General features: G+C 29.9%; 1 long non-coding RNA gene across 1 annotated transcript in view; it reads right to left on the reverse strand.

Annotated features, from left to right (window-relative positions):
• The window catches only part of LOC132917336 (uncharacterized), a 38,677-nt gene extending 20,330 nt beyond the window's left edge, over positions 1–18,347 (reverse strand). The window contains exons 1-2 of the long non-coding RNA XR_009660269.1: positions 17,985–18,347; positions 16,867–17,062 (exon numbers count right to left, since the gene is read on the reverse strand). This is a non-coding gene — a long non-coding RNA (uncharacterized LOC132917336). The remainder of the gene's footprint in view (positions 1–16,866; positions 17,063–17,984) is intronic.
• Between the last annotated feature and the right edge of the window lie 3,363 nt (positions 18,348–21,710).

Raw genomic sequence — 21,710 nt, forward strand, 5'->3', positions numbered from 1 at the left:
ATTTTTTTTAACGACCGCCGTATACTGAATGAATTCAAAACCATTCAAGTATCTATAAAGCTTAAAAAAGGAACGCGATCCGCTTTGAGAAATTGCTCGGTAGCTTTTTAAAATTAATTTAATCTTACTGTATAAAGCTTATCATGGGAATAGTATAATTGTGCGTGCAAAACGAAATGTTCAAGAGCCCTCATCGACACGGATGAACGCGGCGATTTCCAATTTTACATCTTTCATTACCATCAAAGGTACATATTAATTTGAATACGATATTCTACAGAGGATGCCATTCAAACCCGGTTGCACGTTTATATTATGTTGTACAAATTGCTGGTATATAATATAATAAATGATCAATTATTTGTGAAGCTTCGTAAAAATACGTTCTGCTCAAACTCGTATTTTGCTAAATAATATAAATGCTTTGCAAGATTACGTATTAAAAAAAAAATTTACTCATTGCTTATAAAAATTAAGTACAGTTAATAATATGTACGCTTTATATAATAGTTAAATATACATTTTTTTTAAACCATGTTCTTAGAATTGCATAGAGTTTTATATCTATTTTTTAATGCTATATTCAACATAGTGAGATGTGTTTCCTGTAATATTAGTCGCTATAAAAATCTAGTATATAGACATATTACTGTTTAAAACTATTTATAATAGGTACCTAAACAAAATATACTATACATAGTACATACCTATGTCAGTTCTAAACATAAAGCATGTATGACTTTAAAATACTTATTAATATTATTTAAATTTCAATAATTTATAATTTTTATAAATTATTATAAAAATAATTATTTTTATTATTTTTATTGTAAGGCCCAATCATTTATTTAATGAACAATTTTTCTATAAAATTAGTTTCAAGTAGAAAGTACCCGTAATAATAATATGAGTTTATTATCATAAATTTATGTTTTATTTTAAAGTACATAATATATTGTTTGAATATTTCTAATGATTTCAGATTTGTATATATAAATATTTAACGAATAATTGGTATTTAGTACCTATATATTATATACCCTGCAGTTTCTATCTGTTACAGATCCCTAGTTATAAATCAAACATTTTAAAAAAATGTAAAAAAAAGCTATTATTATTTATATTATTAAATAATTGTTCACATTATTATTTCAAAAACTAATACTGCCAAAGTATACAGGATTGAATAACGTTTCATTGACATATGTTTATTTTCGAAAATTTTAAATCATGTTTAACTATAAATATCATAAGATATGACGCATATATGCATAATGTGATGAAATATTTGAAAAAGTATGTAAAATAAAAATAAATTAACTTTGATGTGAATCTTTTAAAATAGATTGTCCACAGTTGCTTAGTATCATAATTTATAAGATTGTAATCAGGTATACATAGGTACTAATTAAATTCTTCAATTATTCACACAGTAATATGGATAATATTTCTGCTAAATGTATACCTATACGTAAACTATATTAGGTATACAAAATGCAACTTTTTTTCGTCATTTTAATATCAACGACGTGCGGATTCCACCACAAGCACCTAGCAATGATAGACTAGCATACTTAATAATTTATTGTTTCGAGTGTATAAGTGGAATACCAAATAATATACTATACATACTAATAGTCATTATATTGTTTAGATACATATAGTTTATCGTTTATACATTTTTTGAATATAATTTCAAATAACTCTTAGTTCTTACAAATCCAAAATTCATTTTCAATAATATTTTTTTAATTGATTTAAAAAATACTTACAGGGCATATAGCCTTGTTAAACCAAATGTACCTACTACCATGCCATTGAAAATATATATACCTACATATACACTGCAGTGTTGTAAAGTATTTGAGTAAAATTATTACTTTTTAAAGATACTTATCTATCTACTTTCAGCATGGAGTATTTCCGATGATATTTCAAATACTTTTTTTGTATTAAATATTTACTTTTATAACATACTTTTATTTTTTATTTTTAAAAAGCGTTAGAATATTATTGTCCATTCAAAAAATAAATAATAAATAAATTTAAATTATAATATACTAGAATATACTGTGTTAAGTTAATTACAAACCTACAAAATAATATTTAAAACTATTCGAGTAGTATTTTATATATATCTACTTATTAAAACAAGTATACTTCACAAACTTACAACACGTTGCATAATATATATATACATACGTTTATATTTTAATTTATAATATTATATCAGATGCGGTCATACATGATTTATCTATGATATATAATAATATAATTATAATATTAAGGTAGGTCAAAACTATTATACTATTACTATTACGCGTCGTATAATAATACGTTTTCTCGATGCAGTAGTCTACTAGTCTGCTAGATCATGGCGAAAAAGGTATTCCAATCCTTGTTTGGTCACCGCACGACGTTCCCGATCGCCGCAAAATGCAAATGGCAGCCTGCGCACCTCTCTGCCGGGTCGTCCGCGCGCGTACCGGTCTGCGTCGCACGTTTCGCTTGGTCGTCGTGTGTCTGATGGCAGTGACGACGGCAGCAAATAGCATCGAAATCACACACACACACACACATACACATACACATACACATACGCACGAACCGTATTATGTTATACAGACGACGACCATATTGAGTTTACATGCATTAATTATTGTTATTTTTTATACTAATAATAATACAAAATATTATTATTCATGGCCCCACCGTTGTCCTCAGCAGCGGCGGCGGCGGCGTACAACCCCCGGAGGCGGACAGCAGGAACAGCTCTCGCTCGGACTGCGGTCGCGACGTCGTTCAAGGTCGTCTCGTGATTACTCCAGACGACCGTGTCTATATAATATAATATAGGTATATATCATTATTATTATGCGCATATAAGTACGAATACCGCGTATCGCATGTACTTATACATAATATATACGACGCATACGATATAATTGATCGTCAGTTACACCCGTTTATGGATATTGTTATGATATTATATGATATAATATTGTGGTAAACCGCCGGCGCACGGCGACTTTATAATATGTATAATAGGTATGAATTCTGCAGAATTAAAAATTTAATACTTAAATAGCTATATCCAAGTACCTACTAATAGATGCAATTTAAAAGTATAATATTTAAAATAGGTATCTAATTTGAATACTTGATAAAAAAAAAATGTATTGATAGATATAGCCATATTGGTACAAAATTTACTGCACATTTTTTTATTCTAAAACAAATTTTAGTTTTTTGGCATTTAATTCACTTAGAATATTATAAAACCACATCATCATTTATGTGTAATTATAAATGTCCCATCTGTTTTTCTCATTAGTTGAAAATTTGATTCTAACTAATCTACCTATGTACAGGCGCATGTAAACTCTGCCAGAAAAAAAACAGGTAAAATTAGGTTCATGTAAACTCCGCCAGTGAATAAAATCAAGTAGCAGTATAAAATTAATATGATATATTATTAAAAAAAAAATTATAATATAACATAATATATCGTTCACATTAAATATTTAAATCATAGTAAAAAAAATCGTTATACCTAATAAGTAATAATATAAAATCATATTTTTCATAATAATAATCGTTATTAATTTTATATTATTACTTTGTTGCGACATATTTTGTTCGGACATATTTCGTTCAATATAAAATATACACCTCGACACGCAGACTACGAATGATTATGTTCGACAAAGTATACTTTACGTATACCTTACTTACTGCCGATATCATCATTGGAAATACTGATTTCAGATAATATTATGAAGATAAAATTATTAATAAATGAATCGATCTCACCTTGATATGATATTTTTGTCAATTTTGACATATATCATTGCAATAGATGTTAGCGTATTTAATGTGAGAAGGCACATGGCAATGTGAGCACTGACCAGGTAAACAAAAATAACTGGCGGAGTTTACAATCGCCCCTATGTACTTATGGTAAGTGACATTAAAAATATTTTATTGTGTGAATATGATCATTACACATTTTTAGCTCTATAAAGATGTTAAATTATGAAATCGATATTAGGTAGTATAGGTACGTTTTTTATGGATTAAATGGATTTGAACATTATTATTTAAATTGAGTACTTTGAAAAAGTATTTAAAATATGTTTTTCAGTACCTACTTAAAAAGTATACGAACACTATATATACTTAATAAGACGATAATAATAATACTTACGGGACCTACCTGTATGATATAATATAGGTACATATAAATATATCATATTTAATTAAATATTATATAATATAATATGATAATTAATTTTAGAGTAATTCTATATGTTTTTTACAATTTATTTGTTTAACGTTTAACATCCAATCTAATTACCTGTACTATTGGGTAATTGCCTGTTTTATTCATTTGAATAAATCGTTATCATTATTATTATTATTATTTTATGACGTGGACTGCGATAGCGAAATTGTCAACAATAATTGCTGTTTTTATACAGGTACAATCGGCTATTGGACATTATAAAGTTTTGTCCAGTTTTTTAGTATTTATATAATTATAATAATAATGATATAATACTGTATCGGCTGTACCATCTGTGGCTGTTCCATACGACAATTAGTATCGATATAACGATTATGACGGTCGGAAGCATTATTAATAATAATATAATACCTCAATCATTATTATAAACGACTACGTACCTTTTTCTTTCGTGTTATTTCACTGATTGATCTAATTTTTTTTTGCCTACTTGCCGTTGTAGCAGCAGTCACGCGATGACGCCGTGCCATATACAAGAAATAAACGCGCGCTCATTCGCACGTTACGACTTACGACATAAACGTCGCTTAACGTTTATAACCACTGTAGCTGTTTTACACGTTATGTATGAACATAAATTATGTGATGACGACGTTAATACATCATATGGATAAGTTCAGGTCTTCAGGACCGTTGCGAAGGTTGACGAATTTTTAAACGGAATATAGCTTATTACATTATTATCTTGATCAATAAACAATATCGATAAGAAGCTGTAGCGGTACGCATATAATTTTACAAACTATAATACCATGATAATATGATAGACGGTTAAACCATCCAATTAAATCGCTATCTCAAACTGTAGAATATAAGAATTGGTATACACAAAGTGATTTATATCAAACCAAGCACGATCACCTCCTCCCCCTTTTTATTTTTTAATACCTAATGTATTTTATTAAATTCTGGTTTTTGGAATTTTTAATAAAACCATACACCATATTTTTAAATACTTACTAAATTTTTTTACAAAATTAAAAGTACTTTTTACAAAGAATAAACTTGATTTTTTCATAAGAAATATACACTTTTCTATTGTCAATTGTTTAGTTTATGATTTTTTTTTTTTTTAATGTTTTTGCATCTAAATCGAAATTCAATCGAGGAGTTCCGAAGTTGTTAACCCATTAAGTAGTCATATGTATTATTTTACATAAAATAGTTAATATGTACATATTATAATATAACTTAATCTATAATATAGGCTGACTATTAGCTATTTATTTCATTTGGAAATATATCTTAGTAAACTAATATTAATTAATATAATTTTCAAACAATCGTGACCTCCACCACTATAAACCTATTAACATAGATTATTATCCTTATAATTATTAATAAATATATATATCTCAATAACTTAAAAATTATTCGTTCAACATTCAACATTTTGAAAAAAAAAATCATCTTAACAACTTAGAAAAATTATAGTGTGTTGACTTTATAAAAAATTAAGTTTGTACAATCACACTCCTTAAACGTTAAAAAATATAAGTATTTGAAAATATGATAGACTTTTCGTAGATGCACTACTTAAAAATTACAAAAATTAAAATATTAGTATTATAAAAGAATAAAATGTGAAAGAGAGCATGCTCGACAAATTACACTATATAGGTATGTAGCTACTTATATAGTTATAACTATTATCTAAAATTAAAATAACGCATAGTTGCAGAAATAATAACTATAATAATATGATCGATCTGGCGAGTCTTGTATGGAATAAAATATAAATAATTTATACTAGGTAATAGCATATACATATATAGCAACTAAAAAATCTTCCCCGTATTATAGTTATACAATATTATAATTACACTATTATATTTTAGTTTTCACTTTGCGTCAAATAAACTCGTTGAGAATATTATACCGAGCTCTATTCGTTACGATTAATGTACGAGTCGGGGAACATATTATTACATAGTGGATAGGTATTATAATAATATTATAATCTCCTGCAATGCCCTATAATATTTATACGCAATCGATGGCTTTCAATAGTCCAACAGCACGATTACTGAATAATGATATTATTATAGCTGCAAAAGCTTGTTCGATCGAACAAGAAAAATTCAACGCATAGTTGGTCGTGTTATAAATTTGCATCACTATACTATACAGCACATATTTTTCCCCGTTCAGATTGGATGCAAAATAATGTACTTAACTAGTATATTATATATATATCGGACAAGTCAAGAGTACGACCAATTTACCGTGCAGTTATTGTACATACTATTATATAGACGTCTTATTACGAAGAGTATATATATTTTACGATTCTGTTTCAAGTGTAGCCGAGTAGGAAAAGGTACGTAATATAATATAATATTATATTATATATAATACGCGTATAATACGAGAGGGTACGTGTTAGCTTTACGACCATATTATTATTATTTTTAGTTATGTTGTGACTTACAAGTTTTATTGTTATTGAAACTGCAGAGTGGTTTCGTAAACAATAAAATTTACGTTTTCAGAAAAAAAAAAAATCACGCGCGGCAGTGCTCATTTTCGAAGGTAGAAAAAAAGTAAATAATAATAAAATAAAATGCCGACCGGGGATACTGCAGCAGCAGACACCAAGTGTCCACGCATAAAGATAACGGTATAATATGGAACGCGACCAATTGGCCTACACTGTAATAATTGTTTAACCTCTTCGACACTGTATAGAGGCGTATTACTATATTATTGTCTGTTCGACATTTCCATGTGTTTGAGAAAACTATATACTACAGAGTATAATATATTATAGGAGTGCTATTCGATGATCAAACAAGTAACTACCGAAGAAACCTCCTCCCTCCCTCATCACCGTAAAACCAATTTATATACACGTTTCTCGTCTAGTCGAGATTCTATATACATAATATTAAATAATAGTATATCGATAATCGACGAAAAATTAAATTATATTCAGTAGTGGGGTATACATATATATGTATATAATTATGTAATACACGAGTGTGGTAGTAGCTAAGTGTATTTACGAATTATACGTAATCACATATAACATGGAGAAAATCCGCGACGGGATAAGAGTGATTTTCTGCTGCAGTTAAATTTACACCACCACAACAACGGTTATATCTCTTATATGAAACACAAATCGAAAGGGTGTCTTTTGACCGTTCATAATGATACATGTAAATTACCACGTATATTATTAGCATGCATTATAAGTACGTCAGCAGCGTTTCCATTGGCCGTAATATATGAACGTGCGGGGTGCCTAATATATATAATATAAGGCTTAGTTTTAATCATGGCGATTTCACACGGATAATTTTCCCTTTTCCTTCACACATTATGCAACAATTGCCGCTGTAAAGTCGTGGTCCCCGGTCCGCGCACGTACCTACCTGCTGTATATATCATGGCGATACGAGAATGGGGAAAAAATCTAGATTTCCGTCCTGTGTAATTTTCGTGTATCACGAATTCGAATCACGTACACCGCAACATCATCGCGCGCGATGCGCTCGGCGAACAGGTCTCAAGAATCAGACCGGATGGACCGGAGATGCTGTACAGGAGAGGATGTACATAAAATACAATATTATATACACACACGCGCGCGCGCACATCTAGGTGTAGTTTATAATATTATATTATATATACCTATGTGGTTGATATATATATATATATAATTGTACGACGACGGTGTGGCGGAAATCACAGACTATTCGGGTTCACGAAATAATTATATAGGCAGGTATACGCGGCGAAGAGCATATAATATAATATAGTAAAAAAAAAAGTAGTCCGGCGGCAGCGGCGGCGTTCATTCACAAAAATATAAGAAATGTTTGATGAATATAATATGTATTTTCGGCGAGGGGACAAAAAGTGGGAGTCTCCATACCCCTCTCTACCGTCTTACCATGTTCGTCTTACACACAATATAATAATATCACGAGGTTATAATATGCCCGTATTTATAATAATTATTATTATATATCCGTCCGGGTGTGTGCGTGCCACAGTGCTCCTCCTCGTAGAGCTGACAGACGTATATACACATAACTATACATAGGTAGGTGGTGGTATATTATTATGTGTTATACAAACGAATGACACAATATATATATAGGTATGCTGTATTATATATTATATTATATTATAGTACGCTGCAATGCATTATTATTATTGTTGTTATTATAGGTATATACTATACTATTATCGCTGGCCGGTCGACTTCTGTCACTGTGAGTTTAGCCGCCACTGCAGTCAGCGTGCACGGCATATACGGATAGACGGTCAGAGATCATATTATTGTATATACATATATTCGGAAGGAACCCCGAACCCGGAGAACGTTTAACACGCCATTTGTCTCTTGGCCACATGCGTACAGGACATGACACGGTGCAGACGGTCCTACACGTATACATATAAATTATACGTATGTACACGATTTTTAGTTTCTTCTCCCGAAGACGGTATAATGTAATATAATTATACCGGATATATGATACATAATACTTAATCTATGTATAGAATATAGATATGCCCCGATGGTGTGTATAAGATATTACGATCACGGAGGACCCATTATTGATTTTGTACTACCTTTCCGTCGATCACCGTTTTGACCTACCAACGAGTCATAAATTTAAAATGCCTATAGATTTATAATATTATAATATAACAATTGTTTTCTGTAATCTTTCGGCCATAATATTACATTTTATTGTATTGAGCAACACGCAGCGTTATATAATAAATAAAAAACAAAAAAAAAACCGAACGTTCCGAACGCGTCTTAGCGTGTTTATACGTATATTAATATTTACGGTTAAATTTCATATATTCATTGCCATTTTGCATTTTATAAGTCTGCTGATGTAGGTACTGCTGTTAGTGATTCTGCGGTCGAATGCGATACGATATATACAGACACCGTGTTCGCAGCCTGGTTAAGAAAAACAATTTGTCTCAACAACCTGGGGCTAAATCAACTTACGTAGTTATATAAATAAATATTTTTTTATAAAAAAAAAAAACTTTTAAAACGACTTTATAAAATATAATATTGCCAATAATTCTTTTTCTTATATACTTATACTATGCACGTTATATTATGCGCATAGTATATAAACATATTCTGTTCTTTCATCTTATTTAATGGATTTTTGTTAAATTTTTCTGCAAGTTTATTTCACTAAAATCATATTTTTACGAATATTCTTAAAAATTATATTTCTTACTCACTGTAAAATTATATAGGACAGAACAAAATATTTTGAACTATCCTAAATATTACTTATTATAACGTCTTATAAGCTATCGCGTAGATGAAAACAATAATAATATTTTACAAATGATTATTGAATAAATAAATTGTATTATATTATATACTATAAATTATATATATATATAGCTATTAAAAGTTTTCATAAGTAGTTGATTTAAAAAACAATTTAATACAACTTTAAAAATATGATGAAAATAAATCCGAGTTTAATGAGAGCGTTTTGTTGTAAAAAAAAAAAAAAAATGAAAACAATGTAAACACTTCATTTGCATTCGCATTATAGTTTTCGCGGGTACCTAATATATAAACACAGTGGATTATAAAGGATTAAAGGCGTTGTTAACAGTTTTTTGTAAACGTGTACATGTTTTTTTTTTTTTTGCTTTTGGGGATTTTAAATGAAATATAGGCACATAGTAATTTATTCGTCTGAGTCGCGGTGAAATCGTGATGATTTCCGTTTACAAAATTATAATATATTGAATATGATGATGTATTATGCATCATACAAAGATACGCGGTGGCGTTAAAAAGCAGCCGTACATATATGTATATATTACATCCAATCTACGTCGTTCTTAAACCACGCCGGATTATCCACGATACCTATGTATACATATACCTATACATAATGCATGCGCCACAACAACTATAAGCAACTATTATAAAATATATCTCCTCGTCTTATTCTACTGGGTAATTCATAAAGCATGCTTACAATGAGTTCAATCAAATTGCTATTTTGTGTACTTCAATAAAATCCATATTTTTAATAGTTATTTATTTTTTTCATGTGAGAATCGACCTTTTTTACAGTAAATTATTAAGTAGATGATTGATTTTTGAACATTAATATACATTTGGTATATCTAGATTCTATAGATAAAAATTTAAACGAATATAATTTTAGAAACAAAGATTTATTAATATATATATATATATATATAGGTATACTAAGGTTAAAAGTACTGAAAAACTGTTTAAAAAATAACAGAAAAAATATATTATAACATGGGAACTATATTAGTGTTTATTATAGTCGAAAAATTTAAAAATATAAGAATATGTCAATAAACCAATATTATCATTTATCATAGATATATACAATATTATTATAGGTACTTACATTATTATTACTATTTACACAAATTTAAATTGGAAAGTTATTTGTTTGAATTTCCACTTAAATATATTCCAATAATTGAAATTTGAATCAATTCATTACTGAAGGAAAATATGGTGGTGAGCATGTACGATACGTCATCCTGTATATAAGTAAACGTATGTATACGATTGATAGGATTTGTCAAGGTGGAGTCACTATAACAAATACGATGCGTATAACGGTAGCTACTGAATACCATTACCGTGAACCATTACCGTGTAATTAAAAATTTAAATAATAATGACGATAATTAGGTATCAGGAATACAGCGCTTAAGTCCGCGAGCGTAATATTTATAACATACACGTCTTAGTCACGGTGATATATTATTTCTTTTTGGTATAGCAGAGAAAATAGAAGTAAGCATGAGCCGGGTGCACTATTAGAGACATCCTATGCTTCGAAAAGATTTGGGGAACCAGTTTGTAAGGTGCTGTAGGTTTTGCTCGAGAGGAGAAAATGACGACAGTGCGAGGAAGAGAAATAAAAAATAGTAATAATAATAACGACGATGACAATAATATTATATTAATGTATACAAGCAAACGGGGCTCGACGTGGTAAGTTATTTTAAGTCGATTATACACTTTTCAAAAAGTAATATGAAATCGCCCGCTGGGCACACCAGCCGGAGGAGTGGAAACTCGATTTCTGCAACGCAATGTATACATATAAATGTACACAAACTGTGCCAAAAACCTCCAGCCTCAGTGTAGTATATAATACGCACTGCACAATACGAGAGACGAAAAACGTTACCGACGACGACGAGAAAATATAATAACAATAACTCGGTAGCGCGGCGACGCGGTAATCCAATAAAAAAATCCAATTCCGAAAAATATTACGACTCGGGCGGATGTATAATATATAGTAGCAGCAGTATACATATTATACCCGCGAGTATATATAATAAGATTTCGGTGTCAATCTCGGCAGGACGACTCACCGTCGTCATCGTCATTATACAGGATGATTAACCAAGTATGATCACCCCCATTTTTCTTTAATAAATTTCACGAAATTCTAATTTTTTGATATATTTTAATACCAAAGTTACAAATTATTGAGAATTTTGATACTACTTGAGAAGTGTCCAATGGCGATATAAACTTCTATTTTTAAAATTAGAACCTCTTTTTTTGCTTTTAATTATTTAATAGATAATTCTTTGAAACGTTTTATGTAGCTAATTCATAATTTGAACGAGTAGTTATTCAGTTATTAGGATATTTGTATTAAGGATAACAATCTTTAAAATGGTTTTACAAAATTATAAAATAGGTGTCATATTGGAACTTGTATGCATTATACTTGAATATTTTTTTTTGTATAAATATTAATAGATTAGTATAAATTACAAACATTTTAAAATTACTATAGTTCCTATATTTTCCGTAGTATAAACTATAAGCCCACTATCATTTATTTATTATCTTTATTCCTTATTACATAAAGTTAAAAAACTCAAAAATTATTCATTACATTTTGATTTTTATATGTTGAAATTTTCAGAAAAATTATCTGGTAACTAATTTACTGTTTTTTTTTAGGAGTGTTGTCATTTAAAAAACATAGGTTTGTACTTCTACAGAAAACTCCTTAAGTAGTAAAAAAAATCTTAAGAATTTGAAAATATGGTCTTTAAGTATACCTATTTAAAAATTTCAAAAATAAAATTTTGAATGACTGCGTTTTATCGAGGAAGAAAATGGAGCTAACTTGCTTGGTGATAACCCTGTGTGTTATTATTTTTTTCGACCGACTGCAAAACTAAACGCGCGCAAACGTAGGTACGTATAAATAAATTATATAGGTTTATTACGTATGAGTACGCTGTTGTATTATTATTATTATTATTGCGTATACCACCCCAAAACCTCTCATCCCGGTCGGTGCCGATTTTGCGAAAACTTCGCGCCGAACTATTGTGTTGCTAGTACAGTTCACGCATACCTATAATACAATAAGTTTGTGTATATAACCGGGACCACACGCTGGGGTGCGTCACGCAAACTTCCCCGAAGCTATATTATGTAAACTTATAATGCATCTATATATTGACGTGTTACAAAAAATATGTGGAACCTTTACGTGCAGTATGCATGCATCTATATACATGCGCAATAATACAATATATATTTTCAGTGAGTTATCTTGACGAGATAACTAGTATGTGTTCTAGTTTACGTTGTTGTGTAGAGCTTTACCCAGGTATATACATTTTTTAAATGGACAATAATCGAAAGGACTTTATTTCCAAATCGTATAACCGAGAATATGGTTCGTAAATACAAATCATTCTAAGTTAGGTTAGATTAGCGAGAAAAGTGATTGAAAACTAAAATGTCACCTAAGATGAGATAAACCGTATAGTATCGTGCATAAATAACGATTTGGGAATCTTGTTGCCACGTTACCATCTACTAGTTTAAAGTTAATAATTGTGGGTGATTATTATAATAGCTGTAAGTTATGTAGAGAAAAACACATAAGTACTTAAACTTAATTTAAATTAAATTATAATGTATTACACATTGCTTCGGGCCACTATGATATGAAACAAAATTATATAACACATAAGGATAAGTGATAACCTAATAAAAATACTTAAATCTTAAATTTTAAATTATTTTTAAAAAAAACCATCATCAGCAGTGGTGGTTGCTCTAAAAGAGTACAAACTGTTCTTTACAGAATATTAATAACGATTTTGTTTACTTGACCGGAAAGAAACGGACTATATAATATAAAGGTATACATGAATAATACTCTTTTAATTAAGTAACCAAAAGTGGTTCAACATCCTGCTAAGTAAACGGAATTTTAATTATAACGTTATTCATAGACAACCTGAGTTCTGCGAATTATAAGTACCTACCTATTGGTACTAATAAAACCTAGCATGACCTATTGGTACTATTATTGTCACAAAGTTAAAAACGATATACATATTTACTAAAATCCATTGAATTTTAAATCTACTAAGTTTCTATACCAGTGCAATTTCGTATGTCAATAGGACTAATAATAGGAGTACATTATTAACGGGGACCATGATACAGAAATCAGAATTTGATGAAAATATAGTGAAAACAAAATATTGTTACTACAAGCCGCATTTACAGTGTTCCTTGAAAAATATACGAGACAAATGTACAAGTTTGTTAAGTTAACTTACGCTTTATATATATTTTAAGTTGTAGAACTATAATTTTAACTTAAGTTTTGGAATTTTTAAATTTATTGATTCAAAAAATTAATACTACAATTTACAAATATAGAGATCTATCACTTACTATTAATTTTAGTTTTGTGATTTAAACAAAGTGGGTAGAATATATAATTTCACCCACATGATATTTATATTATGTAATTTCAATGTAAGATTATACTAATTCTCCAGACATACACCCTACGTGTATTTTATAATATAATATGAAATAATATGTATAATGTATAGCACGTTATATCATTCGTAATTGGTCCGCAACGTTGCGCGTCGCCTCGTAACAGTACCGTTGAAGTTTCAAGTTCGGCCCGCCGCCACTGGTCTTATCGTCTGGGATATCATCCCTGCACTGCAGATAATATTATATGCGTACACCGTACACGCGTCTCTTGTTCACGTGGTAATAATTTACGTCCGGTTTTAAAAGCCTGCCAAGTCCGGGGGACAGCCCGCGAAATTAACCACTGGTGCAGTGTCCGGGACACATAGCGATCGCGAGCAGCATACAAAATACCCTCTGGAGGGTTGACCCGAGGGGTCCTGCCACCGCCGGTGTCTGATGTGTAACACGCGACGGCTTGCCACTTGACGTATTTTCTCGGCCATAGGTCCCCAGGGCGGTGTGATACTACTACAATAACAACAAAAACTACTACTGCTACTACTACTACGAATACTACTACTACTACTACTACCTACTACTAAAACTAAAACTACTACTACAACTGCTATACAAATCCTGAAACGTCGACATCAGTTCGGGGCAGCCTCAAACATCAGATAGCAATCAACCGTAAATCAATGTTTTTTAATTGAAAGTTAACTCTGTTTAATCCTATTACTACACGTAGGCCGATATATCTATGATGCAGTTGATACTTGGGATTCGTTTAAAATAAATTAAAATATAATTGCAGTACTTACCTACATATACTTACTGCACGATTATTTTAATAAAACATAATTATATTACATTTAACAAAACATAATGTTTTATGTAGTGCTGCAGAGACCAATGACAATCACTGTTGATATTCGTTTTGTATTAACTTATTTCCATTTCAATACTATACGGTTTATAGAAAACAGATTTATTAAATTTGTGTGTGAAACTTATAATAGGTAGGTACTATATTATAACAATAATTTAAATTTTAGATAGCATAAAATACAACTGGATAATATGATTGAATAATAAAATCAAAATTAAAAATAGTTATCGTTTTGTCTTGTAAATTTAAACAACGTGATTTTATGATTGCATACAAGTTAAATTCTTAAACTTTTTACGGCTTATTTTTTATGTCAAACTACAAGCATGTGTTGAGTTATAAATTTCGAATAAAACGGGAAGATACAAATTCTATACCATTGGAAATATACTTTTTATTCATAGTCTTATGAGATTTATGTTGTTATAGAATTTGGCTCACACAACTAGCTTTATAAAAATAAATGCATTTATTTCAATCAATCTATTTCTCAATGTATGTAAAGATTATTTGTTTTTTTATTAATTTAAAACCTTTTGATTTGTTTATTTTTATATTATTTAGTTAATAATATAAATTGCGATTAATCAAAATTCTGTAGAAAAATACTAAAATTAATTATAACAACCTAAATGTTGAAAAAAAATTGTAAAAATATATTATAAATTTGGTACGAAGATTCACGTTTCTTTGTTGTGTGCCAAATACTCAAATCTAAAATATATAATATAAACCTAATCTTATCTTAAATGTGGTTAACTTACGGATGTAACTACCGTAAAATTATTTGCAGTAATATTATTTTTCTTTATAGTTAGTAATAGTTATAGAATACCTTGAGGCTTCACATTATTTCGACTTTTCTTAAATGTTATTATTATATATAAACGTTTATTAGACGTTCAAATTAGCATTTTTTCAAAACTAATGAATTTAATATTTTTATATATTATATGCACTCCACTCGAAGAAAGAAAACAATTATGTACTATAAAACATGTTTATATATATTGATGATTGATACAATATACATGTTGTACTCACTAAATAATGTATATAAATATGACAGAAAAAACACATTGGATAGGAATTTATGGAAATTTTAAGAGGGCTAAACAAGAAAAATAACCAAAAAATGGTAATTTATTGACGTTTATATCGGAAACGGTTGAAGCATACATGGCTCCCGGTTTGAATTTTCTAGAATACATATACTTACACTGTTATAGGTATAATATATACGTTGGTTGGTCTCAAAAAGTATTGTTATTTATTACCGTACATTACACGATATAATATATAATATATATTATATTTTATCCGATACCTATTATTATTATACGTTCTAGAGTACGTTTTTATTTTATTAAACAGTCAGTTTTATGGGAAATAATAATAGTAGCTAAAATCATCATTTGATGATCTATGTGCGCGTATACGACACTTTCCGTTAATGCCCGCCAAGCATTTGACTACCGCTATACATATATACGCAGCATAATATAGCATATATTATAATATTATACCGATGGATCAACGACGACAACGACCGGTCAGAGCCTCGGGTAAAAAATAAAAAAAAACATCTTTCATTCACTGCGTCGCGGCCGGTACCTATCTTAGCCTATATATACCCCAAAATCGTATCTATAATAATCTCGAAAATTATTATCCGTAGAATAAAACAAATCGTACTATATAGCTATATACATCATTATGCAAGCCTCAAGGTAAAGACGTAAGAAATTCGGTAAGACGCTGCACCTGCGCGAAACGCGTATAAAAAGGTATAATCAGAGGCGTGTACTATTTACTTGCATATTATAATATTATGCACACCTGTGTGTGAACACCGCGTAACATAGTAAGTATAAATTTGTAGTACATACATAAACGTACCTTATAAATCCAATAACAAGCTGCAAAGTCAGTAAAATAGTAATTCCATAAGCAACTACGGCACCAGAAGCGGCAGAAGCAGCCGGACGGACGCGGAGGTATACCAACTATGAAGACAGCGCAGCGTTATTCACACTCGCGCACACTAATTGAACTCAGTATAAAATATTGTAGTAGTAGAATTAATGGCGTCGACCTGTGAATTTATACGTTTAATTAGTTTCGGCCGACGACGTCTCTAGCACAGCGGCACGTTCGAACAACTTAATCGAGCAATAATAATGCGCCTTTAAATACACATATGTGCATACGTATACAGGGCGATTTACTATGCTCGTTTATTGATTTAATAATGAATTTATTTAAATTATAATTCTTGAAATTGATAAGTAAACGTATGGACTATATTTTCAATTGAGTATAAAATGTCTGTACCATTTATGATGGATTGTGAAACTGTGGTGATACTAATCTCTTTTTTTTAAATTAAAATCACTCTGTTTTCCTGTAAATTATTAATCAGATGACTATTTAAACATGTTTTATCTAAATCGAATTAATTCGAACAAGTAGTTTTGAGTTATTTTACTTTGTCTACTCAAGATAATTGATCCTAAATAATGGGTGGGGATATATTTATGGAGATATGATAATTTAAAAATGTTAGTAATTCAGCTACCAATATTTTATAATTTGTAAAGATTGTTCGTGTATAATAAATATACTAGATCCAACATTATTACATCTATTTTATATTTTTTTCTGACCTTTTTAAAACTATTATCCTTATGATAAATACATTTTAATAGGTAACTGAGAAATTATTAGTTCACATTTTAATTTAGATTAATACAAACAATTTTAAAAAAATTATCTACTTAAAAATGTATAGTTAACACTTTGGTATTCTCATTTTAAAAAGAAGGGAAAAGCTTGTAACTCACAGAACACTCGTTAAATGATATACAAATTATTAATAATCAAAAATATAGTTCTTATAATTATATGTAGGTACCTACTTAGAAATTCCAAAGTCAGAAATTGAATAACTTCATTACCAAAAAAAAGAAAAACTGAGTTGAGGTTAGGTGAATTATTTTGTATTTATAGGTACTTACGCGTATAACGTAAAGTGAAATTTTCTGAACGAATTTCCGTGTAAAAGTGTGGTTTTAATATTAAATGTATTGTAGAGACGGGAAACGTCTGTCAATTATATTATTATCGTTATACAGAGTACGCATTGTTTCCGTGACAAGAAAAATTATTTTCTTCGTCGGCGCGGCTCATTCACACTCACACACGACCGACAATGTTTTGTCGTTTATTATAGACGGCGTCGGCGTCGGCGTTTGGAGATCTGTGTGTACAAAAACTATACGTAACACGAGATGTTCTTAGAGAGACGAAAAAAAGAAACACACACACCATAAGTAGTCATAATAATAATAATATAACGTGTGTGTGGTGTAGTGTGTATGTAGAAAGTCAAAAGCGGACAGACATCTGTGCAAGCGTATCACGATTATACCCGCAATGTAAGATTTTTTTCTTCCGTTCGTCTTCCCACGATAATTCCGGCACACATATTATACGCAAGCGAGTATAGCGTATATTATACTGCACAAATGCCTATAATATACTACCAGCCGATCGTCCGAACCCATACGCGTCGTCGATCCGGTCCTATATCATAATATTATAATATACAAAATGAACGCAAGGTACGTTGTGTGTGTGTGTGTGTGTAGCGTAATTACGTAATCATTTAACGGGCACTGATCACGTAGTATCGACTATCGACGACCGATTGATAGGACAGTATATTATAGCTATACGTACGTGTATTATAATAATATAATCGTACGGATTAAAAAAAGAAAACATTTTGCTTCAGATTTTTTTTTATAATCTCTATATGTGTATATCATGTATAATAATATCGGCCATCTCTGTACATTAATAATTATCTATCCTGTCCGTCGTCGTTCGTCGCGTATTCCCATCACTATACACTATAACATACTATACCTACGATATATTCCTATGTAATGCGTATTATACCAGATACCTATATTAAACACCACGCGTGATCTGCGTTGGTGGTGGGCCACGAGATTCAAAAACGCGTCCTATAATAACAATCATAATAACGAGAGATGGCGTAATTTTTATCTGTTTTCAGTTTAGTGCTTATAGCTGCGCGTACCTATACTATACAGTCCATCGCCGTCGCCGCCGTCGCTGCCCAATCTAATGTCATTAAGTAATTATTTCACGTTCGGTTAGGCGGTTTATATTACATACCTATATCACACACACACACGCACGAAGGAACGTATACAACAACGATGTGGTGTATAATATATGTATACATAATAACAGGCTTAATATAGGTAGTATAGGTACCATCTATGTAGAGTTGGTTTTTTTTATTCATCCGTTCGTGAGCGTGTGTGCGTATCTACCATTGATTATTATTCGGTATACACACACACACATACACACATAATAGGTGTACGAGCAATAGCGTATTCAAATTGGACAGGCCACTGACGCAATTCTGTGGTCTTCGTCCGTTATTATAATTCAGAGTTTTCGATAATTTGCCTATAATAGCGCGGCGACCGACCACTGACGCCGCCGACAATACGGACTTTATCGTGAGCCGGCTGTTACTATATCGAATAGGTACCATATATATTTATATATATGTATAAATAATATGTATCGAAAAATGTACACCATCGTCATTTACACATATACGTATACGCCCGTAAAAGAAAAATAATGATAAAAAAATTATTTTGCTATTACAACAGATATATCATGGTATACCGGTGGCGGCGAGTTACAAAAAATGAAATAAAATACCGTTCCGTGACCTAGCTCTATGAAAATATATATAGATATTTACACACCGCGTCCGCCGCCGATTGTTGCTTGACTAAAACTTGACCACGACGAAGACGAGGAAAATTATTGAAAAACAATATCGATAAATATTATATGCGTATTACCTATGCCAAAAATCGTTGAAAGAAATCTTGAATCGTGTCTCTAGCACATGTTTCTAATTTATTACAATTTTAACGAACAGCCGAGGTTTATTATCTATATTTAGAGTATGTTTTATATACACTCAAATAATACTTTTGCATGTAAAAGTCATACGTTCGACTTATGTAATTAAGTTACATAACGCGTAGTTTAGTAAGTTCTGCTACTTCTTGGGATGACTTCCGCCCACTTTGCATACTGCGAAAAGTCACTGAAGAAAACTGTCAGCACGCGCTGAAATTTATCCGTTACCCACTCCCATACTTCTCCTTCATCGATTAAAACCAAAAAGAAATTGTAAAAATGTAAAATGCATAATTTTATTTTCAAAAATCTTTTTTGACGAATTTTTTTGAGATAAGAGAATATTAACAGTTAAAATAATTCACCCTGTATATTATATTTATAAATATCTATATCTCCCCCGTAAAAATTAGGAAAACTTCACTCAGCACGAATGCGTTTGCTGTCTCAATAAGTCTATAAGACGTATAAGTCTATCATAAGTTTCAATGGTTTTGTACGATTTTATAAATATTGAATTTTTTGAAACATCACTGTTGAACAATGATAAATTAAAAATGCTCACAGTAAGTATTTTTTTTTTTTTTAATCGAATGTACATTTCTATTGCATATTCTTTAAACACTAACACGCACGTATGATGGGAAATAAATGGTTGAATTATAAATTATATAATAACAACACCCGTTACGGTTCGTTGCGATTCAATGCATGTCACCCTATCGATTAAGCTATTTATGACAGTATGACATTAACCAGTTTAGTCAGCTGCTTTGACAAAATATAAAACTTTTTAACAAACTATTAAATATACAAATAAACCCTTAAAAAATTATCTTTATCCTGTACGAGTGCAGTTATTATTAGCTACACTTACTTATTATAAGTATTATAATAGCAATATAATGTCTTAAGTAGCAATTATTAATAAACACCTAATACGAGTATAAAAATCAAATTTATTTATTCCTATACTTATTAATTGCAATTTATCAAGAGTCATTATTTAAAAAAGTGGGTATCGCTCTGCTGTATAGTAGAGATGGAGAGTAGGTCTATAAAATGGATATTTTAAATTTGATTGCAATGACAGGTATTGTACGAAAAACAATTCTAAACGGAGATGATTTGTCAGTCTAGGATAATTATACAGTAGGATATATTATATTATTACTTATATTTAAATGGTAATATATCGTTATTTTACTCGATTTCGTAAAAAAATAAATTTCATACGCTCATAATTTTTTTTTTATATTGACGCTGGAGTTTTTTTTTACAGTTATTGGAAGAAAAAGTTATGTTGAATTGTAGTGTTGGATTTTTTTAACCTTATATATAAATTACAAACATTTTATGAATTTTCAACTTCAAAATTCTTTACAAATTTTCGCGATTTTGACATTTAATATAAATTATAAATATTATTTTGTAAACATTTGAACTTTTAATGCTTATAAACAAAAATTGTGACAAACGATTTTTGATTTTTTTACTACAATAAGAACAACTTATAATAAACCTCGTATTATATTTTAAAGATCTTTTTGAAAGCCAAATTTTTTTATTGGCATTTTAAGAAAAACAATTTAGAAAAATCGAAAATTTCAATGGTCTATAAATAGTTTAAAAAAATTCTAAATATTTTGAAAATTTAATCGTAAATTGATAACGTTAATATAAACATTTTGTGAAAATTTCAAGTTTTTACAATGATTCGTTTTTGAGTTACAGCAAAATCAAAAATAAATTTTGTTAAA

Source organism: Rhopalosiphum padi, chromosome 1 (assembly GCF_020882245.1).
Source record: "Rhopalosiphum padi isolate XX-2018 chromosome 1, ASM2088224v1, whole genome shotgun sequence".
Taxonomy (NCBI): Eukaryota; Metazoa; Arthropoda; class Insecta; order Hemiptera; family Aphididae; genus Rhopalosiphum; species Rhopalosiphum padi.